General features: G+C 39.7%; 1 protein-coding gene across 7 annotated transcripts in view; it reads left to right on the plus strand.

The window, feature by feature from the left end:
• Positions 1-6: 6 nt before the first annotated feature.
• Positions 7-14,541, plus strand: part of PUM2 (pumilio RNA binding family member 2) — a 70,878-nt gene continuing 56,343 nt past the window's right edge. The window contains exon 1 of one of the 7 annotated variants that reach the window (XM_027690393.1): positions 7-211. The gene's annotated coding sequence lies outside the window, so the exon portion shown is untranslated. Of the gene's footprint in view, positions 212-404; positions 453-14,541 lie in introns of those variants that run through there. The other 6 variants (XM_027690389.1, XM_027690388.1, XM_027690391.1 and 3 more) reach the window with 6 other exon arrangements.

The raw sequence follows: 14,541 nt of genomic DNA on the forward strand, positions 1-14,541 counted from the left end.
CCGGGGGGGAGCGGCCGGGGAGGTGCTGCCGCGCTCTCGCTGTCCCTGACCCTCCGCGCCATGTTGTTGTGAGCCCCGGGCGGGCGGGAGGGCAGGCAGGAAGGAGCGGCGCCCGGAGGGAGCGGCAGGAGGAGGAGGAGGAGGAAGGGGCCGGCGGGCGGGCAGGGGTGTCCCAGCGGCCGCTCCGGCTCCATCGCCGCCAGCCCAGCCCGTGAGTACCCCGGGGGGGGGCCGGCGCCGCGCTGGAGAGGCCGCGGGCGGGCGGAGCGGGCGGGCGGGCCCCCCTTCCTCCAGCCCCCTTTTGTCTGCGGGCTCGGCTGCGCGCCGAGGGAGGGGAGAGGGAGGGGAGGAGGAGGAGGAGGGAGGGGGCCATGTTGTGGCAGGTCACCGGGCGGCGCGGGGCCTGCGCGGCGGCCTCGCCGCCTTTGTGTCCGCCCGGGAGCGGCGCCGAGGTGGGGACGGAGCGAGCGCCGTGAGGGGCGGCGGGGAGGGAGGGGCGGCATTGTGCGCTCCGAGGGGCCTGGGAGTAGCCGCCCCCGGCCCGGGGGTGTGCGGGGCCGGGTCGGTGCCCGGCAGAGCCCCGGGGGCCCGGGGCAGGCGGGGGCGGGCACCGCACCGGGGCTACAAAGGGCTCCGGCACAGGGGGAGCGGGACCGGGGGCGGCGCTCGGACCGCACGGGCCATGGCGGGGCTGGGATCGCACGGGCTTTGTTCGAGCGGGCGAAAAACTTATGTTATTTTTTTTTGGTGCTCTCAAGGATAATAACCGCTTCCTCAGAGTGCAGCGAGGAGGCCAAACGCTTTCGGTAGCTGGTAGCACACAATGAAGCGGTGGGGTTTGGTTCTGCTTCAAACGTGCCTGCGCAGAACCACAATAACAAAAAGTTGAGGAAAATGCTCCCTGCCCTGAGTGAATCGTGCGTGCAGCGAGCAGTTTGGGGTTTAATCGCCTTGGCAGTCGTTGTGCAAAGATTATTTTTTTTTGTCGTTGTTTTCTTTCGTATATTTCATAAGGTCAGGCTCTGTTTCCTTGAGCGAAAATTAATATACACGGGACGGTTTATATTCTTCTGGCTTACAGGTTGTAGCAAGATGGCTTAACACCAAAACGTGCAGCGTGTTTGAGATGTGATAAAGAGGCTTTTATCAGCTGATTTTGGGATGCTTTTTTTCCCTGAGGTGTCTATGAACAATGAGAATCGGTAAAACTTCTTGTATTGCCTAATAGTCGCTTACATGCTATATGTTAACAAAATACTTTGAGGTTTATTTTACTTTCTCTTTGTTGCGTCTCAGCTGAGAGGTGAGGCCTTCTTACTTGCAATGAGGTGATGGTATAGTTCTTCACGTATGTAGGATATGAATGCATTTGAAATATAATTACTATGCCGTGTTATCATTTTTACATTTAAAATGTAGTATTTTGTTATGTTTTCATATTTTGTTATATTTAGTTATTTCTGGGTTTAAAAACAGATGTTAACAACAGTTGCAGTTTTGTTGAGAAGCTGAGGGAAATATTGCCTACCTTTTTCTGCTCCACAACCCTGTGTCAACGCGAATATAAATATGCTAGGGAGGTGGGAGAAGGAAACTTGAATAAAAAGGGAAATGCTAATTTAGTGGTGGTGTAGTTTGGGTTATATGTGTGGAAATGACACCAAATCACCTGACAGTTTCCTGAAGTGTTCAGGGAGTTGAAAATTTGGAATGTGTCCCAGCAGAATGGTTAGTAGGCAAATGCATGTGAGAAACTGCTTGATAATGCACATTCTGCAGTTTATTATGTGGATGCTGCACGTAGGAAAGTCCATGTTATTTGAATAGTATTTTTTCTGCATTAATAAGAATGGCTCTTTTTCTTCCCTGTAGTATCATCCTGTGGTACTGAATCTTTTTCTTCTGTATTGAGGATATTGGCACAGTGCTGAGGCAATTGTGATGTCTCTGGTATTGTGATTGAGCCAATAGTGCAGGCAGTTGGCTGAGAGAGCTGGGCTCGTCTGTCTTTTTATGAGAAGATTCCTCTTGTTATGACAGTATATATTAGATCTTACACTGGACTGTAGAGCACATGAAGGCTTTATGTAGCTGTTTTCCTTGGGTGTTTCTCTGCAGTGTTCTCAGTCGGCCAGATGTTGCAGATGTTTGGGGCAAGTATGTTAACAGGGCATGAGCTTGTTGAACACTGTGAATTAGAGCTGATTTTTCAACAGCACTTTTAGATATTACCCCTCCCCTTGATTTAGTGATATGTGAGTGTGAACTGAATAATCAACATTTGGAAAAGCATTCTCCTTGATAACTTTTTTTTTTTGTACAGTGGTTTCTAAAACCGCAGAAATATTAGACCAAGTTTTTATATGAAGGCACGTAATCCAGTAGATGGTTTGGATTCCTGCTTGTATGTCTTCCTGCTTCTTTTTGAATGTGGAATTATATAAAAATTAACTGTTTATTGCCCTAAAAAGAAACCTACATTCTTTTGAGTGTTAAATTCTTTCTTTGTTGGGAGTCTCTGTGAAACAGGTATTAATACATTGTATTTTCTTTAAAAAAGTTTCTGATAGAAAATCTACGAAGGAACATAAGACTGTTCAGTAGACATGCCTTATAAGTATTTCTAATAGTGTGTATCTTATATGTAGGTATGTGAGAGTTATCAATCTTCTTTCTCTTCAAAAAATTTAGTTGAAAATGCTTGCCTCGTTAAATATGAATTTCCCCACCCATAACATAGCTGTTGTCTTCATTATTCCACACAATGCAACCATTCCAGTGTTGTCACAAAGCCAGTGCCCAGGCTTTTGTCTCAGAAATGGGGCAAGAAGTCTTTAGTTTAAAAGCTGGTTCTCTCCTACAACAAATAATACCGGTTGTGTAGTGCTGCTAATAATGAAGTTGGAGGCACTTCACAGTCATATAGTAGAAAAGCGTTTTAAATTACATCAAAACATGTAAAGGGAATCAGTTCTAGCTGCCTCAGTGTCATTTCAAACGAGTTGTATAAAATTTCTTTTATAGCAACGGCTTGCATGCTGAAAATTTATAGCAAGATTTAGTTTGGATCTCACTCAGAATACCTGCTGTGGCTTTTAGAATAGTAGGCAAGAACTGGTATGTGAAATGTTTGGTTTACAAATAAAGACCAGATGTCATCCCTAGCAATATCTCTAAAGATTATATTTCATTATTGCCTAACAGATTTTTTTTTTCCTAACCATGGCTATTTAAGAGCAGTTGTATATATGTAGAAGAAATATGTCTGAGAAGGTTACGACAACCATCTTAGGAGTTGAGAAAGAAATGCAAACTCTGAAATGTAGCAACAGCATCTCTGTAATAATCCATATTTGACTTATTTGCCAGCTGTTCTGCATATGCATCTATTTGCACTAAACTTGAGCAGTGATATGATCCTCTGTCCTCTACTGGGCTGTGCTAAATAGCACATCTGCAGTCTTTCTAAAAGGCTTATTTTTTGCAACAAATATTTGTGTACATTGACTAAGTAATCTGGTGTACATTTCATAATTTTGATTATTTTCTATTTTAATTTTTCATATAATTCCAAGATAGGTTCCTTCTGCTTCATCAGTGTTATTAAGGTTACAGGTAATAGGTCTGGTTGTCTGTCTTTCCATATAAAGCTCTGAACATGTAAATCCTAATGGAAATGAGAGTTGTGTCAGACCTATGTTCATAACTTTGCTTTTAGATTTCATCCATGTTATTTTGAGGAAGAATTTGGGGTGATGTATTGAACTAGTCAGACACGTTTTGCATGGCTGGTATGAATTTTCACGTAGAATTTGTTCACAAATCTCTTTAAAGGGGAAGTGAGTTTTTAAAAGCTGAATTGAGTTCTGTAACTCTTAACATGTGTGTATTGATTAAGTTCAGAGCAAGACTTGCTGGAGATGACTTTGTGCAGTTGAGCTAAAAATAAGGAGTCTGTCTGGCTTGACTGATATTTTTCAAGTATCTTTTGTTCATCTCCTTTATGATATATATTGCTTAAACTTGGGTTTTGAGCATGGTACGATGGTGAGTTAGTAACTTCTAAAGAAGTTGCAGAACTGATGTTAGTAGGGTATTTACTGAAGCAAATATTTACTGTAGCGGTACTGATAAGACAAAGAAGCTTTAGATCTTATGTGTTACAAACCCAAGATTGTTCAAGATTATTAAAAAAAAGTACTTCTACCATATAACTGTCTGTATATTATATATTTCCCTAAAGATGGGACATTCAGTAGTCTGTAAGGCTCAGTGAAAAAGGTAGAATTGTGTAGAGGGATTAAAGGACTGTGGTTTCTCTTGTCTGTATTTCAGACCTAACTGTTGTAGTCTGAGGAAATATCTTTTCACATATGTTACATTTTATTTGGACTTGACACTTTTGTTTAGCATGAAAAGTGAGACATTTCTTGGACTTGAATTTTTTTTTTCCTCCTCAGAAAGCACTAAGGTTAGATTGTAGGTGGTAGTTTGGGGTTTATATTTGTCCATTTACATACTAAAAGGACATACTAAAAGTAACACCAGTTATGGTAGATTAAGAATGTGTGGAGATCATTAAGTTTGTGTGTTCAGGCAGGGGCAGGTATTTTTTCCTGCAGAGGATTTTGTCCATACCAGAGATTTTGGTGTTGACATTTATACTTGTTTTAAGCCATGACTTAAATGCTTCACAAGTAAGATGACAAAATTAATTTTAATCTGAGCCTGAAATCTGTATTTTGTGGGACCCCCAAAAGTACTCTTGTGTGGGTTTTAGAGACGTTTAATGTTGATTACTGTGTTAGAATCTTACATAGCTTAACACATTTGAAAGAAAAACTGAGGCTGGCGTGTAAGAGTGAGATGTAGTTCAGATAGAGAAGTTAGTTTTCTGTGCTGCTTTGTTGCATAGTCTACTAATTATAGAATCAGACATAGTAGTGTGAGAGAATTGGTGGTTTTACACATCATGCTGAGTAATAATGTAAAAAACTGCTACCGTTATGATTAAAAATTGTATTTTAAATTATTTTTTTTTTAAGCAAGGAAATATCTGGGCAAGCATTTATAATATATGGAACTCTACTGTTTTAATACATTGTCTTGTAAAAAAACTGGTAGTTTTTTTTCTCTTAGACTCCTAATTTGGCAATGGTATGTATAATTTAAAGTTTAAATCAATAAATATATTTGGTGATGAATATTGTTCTTATATCGCTTGGACTTCTTTTTTTCCCAATACTAATTATAAGAACTGCATATGTAAACATATGTGGGAAAGTCTTTTATGTTGAGAAGAGTTTTTCTTCTTAGGTTTCTGTGTGGAATGAGCATTCCATGTGTCCTCCTAGGCATGAATGAAGTGTCCTGGCAGGAGATCAGAGGAATGATGCATGTGAACGTTGGTCAGGAAGCCAGTGGGGTTGGAGCAGGGGTTGCCCCGGCTGGAACAGTAGTTGCAGTAACATCAGGGCCCAGTTCAGGTGGAAACACTCCTCACACTATCCCTGCATTTGTGGTGTCAGTTGCTTCCAGTATCCAGGTACCCTCCATGGGTGTTCCCAGGATGATGGCACAGCAGACTAGAGGGCAGTTGTGTGGGGCAAACACTACTGGCCCACAGGAGATGGCAATCATATAGGTCATGCAGTGGGATGTTGCTTTGTTTTTCTTTGGAACAGTTGCTGTGTTTTGTGTGAAATCTACATCTTTAGGAACAGCATGTGTAAATTAAGCTGCCTTTTCAAGGCTGTAATAATCTAAACTGTAAAACTTGCAGTTAATTTTGTTAAAGCAGTTATAAATGAAACTGCATGAAACAATTTTGAAATGTTCTGTTGGAACCGTTCATTTAACTTATATAAGCATTTCATATTTCTGTGAGTACCTGTTTTTTATCAGAATACGATCAAATCATTAGTTTTGAATTTATGGAAAGCAATTGGTTCAGTTTGAAAAGGCACTTGCTCCTGGTCAGCTTTATGAGAAGTGATGTGCATTTAGCACTGAGTCTTACTTGTTGTACTTGCAGAGAGAAACATTTTATTCAGGTGAAATAGAAGTAGTAGAATGAAGTGTAGATCAAAATGTAACTTTCTCCTTTTGCAGATCGTAACCTAGAAGAAAAAGAAAATCTAGTTTTAAGCTTTTTGCCCCCAAATGTTTGATACAACTTCCCAAGAATGGAGCTTTAAAAGCTTCATTCTGTTTGTCAGATGGGAATGCCACAATTAAGTCCACAAGGGACTTTTTTGCACCTTCCCAAGCCCAAGAATTTTAGTATTGTGTTCAAAAAATGTAGTAAATGTAGGAGCAAAGGTAAATAAACAAAATTTGCTGACTTTAAAAGTGGGAATGCCTGTTGTCTGGTTTTTTCTTCACCTGTTCTTTCTCATTTTTTAATTACTTTTGGCATTTTGTTTCTGGCTTTACTCTTCTACTGTTTTCTTCCTCTTATATTGGCCTACATAGCAAAAGAAAAAACCTTTTCCCCTGACATCCTGCTTTATGCTGTATCACATTCTTTATTACTTATACAGAAACTATAAAGCAGTTTCATAAATCTAGGATTTTACAGTATTTTGCTTGTCCACATGGATACAGTTCCTGAGTATGGAAATGTTGGGTTTTTCCTTGGTAGTGTTCAGTGTGTTGCACAGGTAACGGTGACGATTTTCAGTAGCATTTCCCAAGGCTGATATGTTGTGTAGATAAAATTATTCACAGATAGGTAAGTGCTGAATAACAGTTGCATCTCTCTTCTGCCACTTGCTTTCCATCCCCAGTGCTCAGAGCCGTGCCTTAATCAGCACCTTTGTTTAACTCAGTTAGATCCATCAAAATATTTTTGGATTCCTCCCACAGGTAAATGTCATGAACCTCATATGTGTTTTCTGGTAACTGGAATGGGGGATGCAGAAGAACTTGTCTTAATTTTTGAAGTCCTTCAGTGGTTTTGCACATTATGAAGATTTAGTGAAGGGGAAGCTACTCTTACTTTGCTGTGTATTATCCATGTGAAAATAGCAGTTGCCAACTTACTGTAATCACTACGACTGTTGTGACACTTTTCACTGCTCACATTCTTCCTTAGCAGTATGAACTAGCAGAAATCAAGGACATATCAGTGGGGTTCTCTGCTTAAGTTCTTTGATTTGAGTTCTGTACCAGTGGTTTTTTTGGATTTAGTTAAGATGGAAGTTATTCTTTTGGGGGTTTTTTTTGTTGTGTTTTTTTTTTTTTTTTTAAGAACACACAACTCTAGAGTTAGAAGTACTAAAGGAATGTGTTTTCTAAAATCTATATTTATACAAACAGTGGAGGGAGTTAAACTGTGATTGTGCTGTGTCTACTACACAGGCTGTGTAGGTTAATATATTAAGACAAATTTTTTATACATTGAGAGAAAAAATGGAAAGAAAACTAATAGGAGCAAATATAGTAGATAAATATCTTATAATGGCTGATATTCACAGAATGGTTTGGGTTGGGAGGGACCTTAAGATCATCCGGTTCCAACCCCCCTTGCCATGGGCTGGGACACCGTCCATTAGACCAAGTTGCTCAAAGCCTCGTCCAACCTGGCCTTGAACACTTCCAGGGATGGGACTGTGAGACCATGGATTATTATATTAGTTATTGGCTCGGACCAACTCAAGTGTGTGTGTGAGGGGGGAATTTTGCAAAGGTGAGGTGGTGTCCTGCCCATACTCCAGGCCCTTGAAGCCTCCTTGGTCAGCCCTGGAGCAGCTCTCAGTCCTGGAACTGGGAGCACTGCCCACACCATACCTTGGAGCCCCTGACCCAGCCCCACAACAGCTGTCACACCGGGAGCACTGCCCACACCACACGGAGCTACTAACCCAGTCTCAGAATGTCTGACACTCCCGAGGTCCTGCCTGGGGATTGGGGGTGTGGCCACAGGGGGGCCAAAGCAAATAAAAGTGACGTGCTCTCCATGTTGTTCAGGCCCTGCCATCTGGACATGTGGAAGCTGGACTTGCACAGGACTCTAAGTGGTAGCTATAATTGTCTCTTTTTCTCTCTCTTTCTTTACTTCTCCTAATCTCCCTTCTTAATATTTTGGGTAACTTAAAACTGAATGGGTTGGATTTTACTGAGTTGTATGGGTTAGCATGTGCTAAGTCAGTGCCTTGTGGAATTCTTTACTTTGGTTGATTGTTGCCCTTTAAAATTTTGCCAAGTTCCCTTATTTTCTAAAGTTTGCCAGTAGAAGTACCTCCTGAAAAAATGTGTGCAGCATTTCTCCCTTGTGCTCTCTCTTAAGGTATGAAAAGAAGTGAAGGCCCTTTTGAAAAAGATTTGGTGGGTGAATTTTTGGAGCCTTGTATATTTTTAAAGTAAAACCCTTCAGTGAGCTCATAGGTCTGAGCCTGGAGTCTTACAGTGGCATCCACAACTTCTCTAGGCAACCTGTTCCAGTGCCTCACCACCTTCACAGTAAAGAATTTCTTCCTAATACTCAGTATAAAGCTGCCCTCTGTCAGTATAAAGCCATGCTCCCTTGTCCTGTCCCTCCATGCCCTTGTAAGTAGTCTCTCTCCAGCTCTCTTATAACCCCTTTAGGTACTGGAAGATGCTATAAGGTCTTCTGGGATCCTTCTCTTTTCCAGGCTGAACAACCCCAGCTCTCCACCAAAATCCCAAGACCTTCTCCCCAGCACTGTGCTTCATGCAGTCTTCCAGGTTGGAATAGTCCTCTGGAAGTCATTGGTCCAACCCCCCTGCTCAAGCAGGACTACCAGAGCCCAGATTGCTCTAGATAGACATATATAAGAAGTAGAAATGAAGATACTGAGATCTTTTCTTCATCATACATTATCTAAGTGTAACTTAAAACTGTGGGTTTGACATAAATTTTAACATATCATACTGCAGTCAAAGAATGTAAGGTAATGCCAAAGTAGTAAAAAAACATTCTAGAAAATATAGCAAGACTGAACCATTTTTTTGTGAAGCTCTAGCCCCAGTGTTTCAGTAGGAACTTAAAATATATAGAAAGTTAAATACAAAGGTGGAAAATTGTGAATTCAGGGATTTTTCAAGTGAAAAGAAATCACAAAAAATAAAAAGTTTTCATATATTGAAAATGAGGATTGCCTAAATAATCTTGGGAAATCCACTAATCTTTGGTCAAGAAACTCACATGAGTGTGAGGCCTTAACAGAATTCAAGTAAATACAGAATGTGGAGAAACCTTGTATTCACTTTCATACCAGAGGATACCTGATACTTCTGGCTGACCCTGTGTGATACGTAGAAGTGAGTTGAAAGAGTTGTTGTGAACAACTAGACGAACAGATCAACTTGCCTGGAATCACTGATGGATTTTGAGGAATCTGCAAATTAGATAGAGTGCTGAAGAAGTTAGTAAGAGAATAAGAAGTTGATGAATATACTTCATTAATTCAAAGAAATTAATTCATGGGAAGATTAGGGAAGCATTATCTTGGTATTCTGAAAACCATCTGAAATGTCCTCAAAAGAATGGAACATCTTATTAAACATAAGGCATAACAATATCTTTAGTAAAGATAATTAATTATTTGTCTAGTAGGATATTTAATTTTCACTCTGGTTGAAAGACTGAAGAATTGCTTGTCAGGGTCCCTGATAAGGGATTATTGAGGAATGAACTGTGGGAATTGTCACTGAAGTGTCAATAATTGGAAGGCAGTTCATGCCATTAATAACAAGCTTTAACTTTTGGTCAGTCCTGAAGTGGTCAACTAGTTGGACTAGAAGATTCCTTCCAATTAAAATAATCTATTGTATATTAATGCACAGTATCATTAGAGGCCTTTGGTAGCACAGAGAAAGATCCAAGTGGGTTATCCTGGAGATCCATGGTAGGACTGAGGCTTGATGTGTGTTAGTTTGGAAATTATCAAGACTGTAATGGAAGATCTTCAGGTGTCACACATAAGAAGAGCAAGAAGTTCCAACACACCACAGTTGAATGGGATTCACTACATGTAGCAAAAAGAATTTTCCATCTCAACCAACTGTGCATTTGACACGTTGGTGTCCAAATTAACTGACCACTCTGGCTCAGAACTCACATAATTGGCCATAAAACATTCAGAATAAGAGGCACAGAAACACGTGATATTGTTACATTCACAGTCTGTGTTCTTCAGCTCTAACAATGATAATTGGAGTGATGGACAACAGTTACTCATGGCAAACACTTTGGAAAGTTGAACTACTTTACTGGCAGAGAGGGAGGCTCTACAGAATATTTGGCCGCATAGAAGAGGGCAGAGGCTAGGGGAGCATGCACTTGCATGAGAGGTGATAGCCAAAATTCTTGGATGCTCAGCTGAAACATAGTGCATGCACAACTCCTCGGTACAAGGTGTCAAAGCCAGAAGTGTTAATTTGAGTCAGGAGACCACCACTGTCACCTTCCATAATAAAACAGTAGTGACCATCCAGTCACTGACAGGGCTAAGTATAAACTCATTAATCTAGAGACAATCATCCCTGAGTTTCATTCATCTTTCTTTAAAATACTTAATATTGAAAAGAGTTATAAAGGATAATGGAATAAGTATAAAAACTATTTCACTTGTGGTTTTGACCTCTTTTATTCTTTCCCTCAGGACCAAAAAAGCCTTCAGTCTCTTTGCTAGCAGAGCAACTGGTGTGGCATCATCCTTTTGTTCACATCCCCATGGGGCTGCAGATAGGTTAGTGATCTGTTTGTCATTAATTCTCATCACTTCTGTAATGAAGAATTGTCTAGGATACAAAGGCTTAGTGATCAACAGTTTGTCCATAATATTTGGAGTTACAGAGATTAGATTTTTGGGAAGCTCAGGATATATTTTCTAGGATGTCAGAGTACTTGCAAATGTTCTCCCATGTGCTAAAGCAAAGAGCTACAGCAGTGTGATACTGCCCAAGCTACTTGTCCTGTCTTTTCCTAAATCAGCTCCATCTACTTCATTCCCTCATGACAAAGGTACTTAAACACTTTATTAGTTTAAGCTAAATACTTAGGTTATGAATTTTAACATGACATGTGCTTCTTCAATTTTTGCTTTTGAAGAAGCAAAAGTTGATAAGCAAAAGACTGACAGAAAGCTCTGGCTGAATCAGCCTTTTAAAAGACTCCAAGGGATAGTGATCCTATAAACAAAAGAACATGAATTGTGTCTTTGCACAAGTTCAGTTGCTGCAACTCATTTGTGTTAGAATTTACAAACATCTTGAAGTTTTGTGAGTAGCTGCTGTAACAAAGAAAAACCCTTCTTCAGAGGGGGAAGAGCAGAGAGAACAAAGGAAAGAGTCTTACTGAGTTCAAGAGCTTTTTGGCACTTCTGTGGTCTGGAGGAAAGCTGTATCAGTTTTTGCAAGCATTCAGCATGACTTCCATGGAGGTCTATTAGAATTAATATAGCTATGAGAAAATGTTTAGATATTATTAAACTAATAAAATGTGGAAGTGTTTAATAGGATAAAATGGATCATTTCTAGCAAAAATTTTGCCCTGGTTTTAAACAATAAGGTTGTTTTGTTTGTCGTTCAAATAAGATAGACTAATATGTTTGTACAATGGAAACTGGGAAATAATTTACCGTATGAGACCTCACAGTCATGTAGCCGTCCCTTGAAACAATGAACATAATCTCTTCATTCAAATTGAGAACAACATAATCTGTTTCCTGACCTTACAGTGGGAGTTGCACATCCTGAATCATTAATTCTTCATTTTATGTGTTCTGCTTAAGACTGTCCTTAAAAATCCAAGTGTGGTTGCAGTCCATTTCTTTATTTCCTATCTTTGCAACTTTTACTTAAGTTTAAAAATGAAGTAAAATTGTGCAATATAACTATTTTTTCTAATGCTTTCAAAATTATTTTCATTAAAAGATTTTTAAAGACTTTTTCAAGTCTTAATCAACTGCACAACCCAAATACTTTAATGGCTAGTTTGTCATTGTAAAAGCTCAAGTTTTGTCACAACTGATTGATGGGTCATTCTCCCTCTAAAGTTAACATCCATCTGAAACCGTTCTAAAGATCATTTATTTCTGTTTCTGCAAGCAACAGGTTCTATAAAAATTTTATTCTAAATATTGTCTTTCTGTGCTTAGTTTTGCTGTGGTTTTAGTTTTTAGTTTGCCATTTTCATCAATTAGTTCTAGTAGCATTTAGCTTCACCAAACTAAAAATCCAGATTATGAATGTCAAATGTATGATTTAAGCAGCTTCTCAAACTTGCCAATAAGTAAAAATTTCCAAGTGTCACAAATTCGGAAAAGAAATCTTAGACTGGAAGGACTTTCTGTTGTGGTTAGAGGAGAGCTGGGAGTGAGGGTGTTTGATTCTTGTTTTGGAAATTTTATGCCCTGTTTAAATATCTTGGTTAGCAAGTTCCTGGTGAGATTCTTCTGTTGTACTAGTGCTGTATAATTTGGGGCAAGTATAAGTTTTTCAAGCGAATTTTAAAGTTGGGGTTTTTTTTATGTTTAAAAAAACTTAAATCTTGCAACCTCTATACTTGAGACACCACCTTATTGCCTGCTTGTGACTCTCAGTTCTGGTAGCATACATAGCTGGAAAGGGGAAATGTGTCTGTCTTTCCCCTCTCTTTGATTTTAAATAGCCAAAAAGGAGTATTTTGTGACGTACTGCAAGGTGGTTTCATGTAATTGGACTGGAAGAAAAGTAAATAAGATAAATTTTCTGTGATATACTTTAAAACATTTCCCCAGCTAGAGAGAAGAAAATTACAGCGTTGAATTTTGCAGATACTTGATTTGTATTTTTAGTAGTTTCCAGCGTGTAGTGCCTGGAATAGGCAGCTTCACATGAACTGCCATCAGGGCAGGAGGAGAGTTATTGCAGTCACCTGACTTGTGCAAACAAGTTTGTTCCATGTGACTTCTGTTGTTCAGAGGCTCTTTTCCTTAATCACTCCTTCCAGTCACATTTGCTGTTTTGATGCACCTGCACAGTTTCTGACCTTTTCAACGACATTTCCAACTGCAGGTGATAGTTTCAGCTGGTGAGATACTTGACCAGTTCCCATCCACTGTGTATTGTCTCATGTGCTGTCAAGCTGTGAAATGCTACCCCCTCTTTGTGGACTTAGTTGTGTCTTTATTATATCTTCACAAGCATCCTTGTGCTTTCCAACATACTCCTTCACATTTCCACCTGCCTTGATGTGTCCAAATACCTGGTGCTCACACATTGTTGAGTGTCTGAATATGAATGGCTGCTTTACTCTCACTTCATCAGTTCGGTGTCTTGTTGTATCAGTTTTTGTCATTTGTGGTACACCTAGACTGAGAGTTCTTTGAAGCAGATTCCTTCATGCTTTAGTGCTTATTCAGTAATTAGCATAGGATGAGTCTGGTTTGATACTACAGCAAACAAATAGCACGTGCTCAGCTGTGCATTATCTTGGATTTACATACAGATAAATTATCCTGTGTGCTTGTGCAGCAGTAGCTCTGTGCAGAATCAGTTCAGGTCTGTGAGGAATTACTGACAGTAGCACAAACCTGAATGGTGTTGCTGCTTCTGGAAGTAACATGAGCTGGGAGCAGCCTTTGGAGCCTGACGATGGGAAGCAGAGACCTGAGCTGGCGACTTACAGAGCCTCCTGAAATTTCTTGTCATTTATTCCCAAGTGCTCCAGGTTCTAGGTGGGATTACAAGTGAGGCCTTGTTCCAGATGTGGTTATTGTGTGGTTACAGAGTTTTGTCCCAAAGCTAAAACTGGTTTTAGGTATTCTAGGGGAGTTTTGCATAGACATCCAGGATAAGGTGGTGGGAGCCAATAAGCTTGGGGAAAATGTCTGTGTATAGGCATTCAGGCATTTGACATTTGCTGTAAATTTCTTCATGTGTTCTTATTCACTTTCTTACATTTTTCAAGGTGTCAAGAAAATGAAAATATTTAAAATTTATGTTAGTGTTACTTTGCTTAATCTAAGTTCTTGTCTGCAGGTTTAGAATGTTGTTTGCTTTCTTTTTTTTATACGATTAAAACTGGGGCTTATGAAAGTGTATAACACTGCTTTATTGCATGGAGGAGCTACATTTAGCTTTCTGAACTATCTTGGTTTGGTACCATTTATATTAAAGTCAGGCTGAAGAGGACTCTTGTGTGTCTTTGTGAAGGTAATGGAAGAGTTATGTGAAAGCTTTTTCTCTTCAGTGTAAAGACAAAGAGCAAAACAAAGTGGGTAAATACGTGAAGGGAAGCAGGAGGGGCAGCACATAGTTGGGAATACTTTTTTGGGTCAGAATCAATAACCTGGAACTTAGACACGTAACCAGAAATTTTGCTAATAAAATCACCTTTCTATATTTTGTTAGATAGTTTGGTTTTGTCCACAGTTATGGCTTCTGCCTGCCCTTTATTCTGCTGTTTGTGTGCTGATAGCTGCTTTTACGTATATGTGCTCTTAAATTTTTGGCTTCTTAAATGAAAAGGTTGAAGTATTTGGTTTTAACTCCATTGTAGCACAGATGTATCAATGGCAACCTTTGACCTAA

The sequence above is a fragment of the Neopelma chrysocephalum genome, unplaced genomic scaffold, assembly GCF_003984885.1.
Source record: "Neopelma chrysocephalum unplaced genomic scaffold, ASM398488v2 Primary Assembly neopelma1_80b, whole genome shotgun sequence".
NCBI lineage: Eukaryota > Metazoa > Chordata > Aves > Passeriformes > Pipridae > Neopelma > Neopelma chrysocephalum.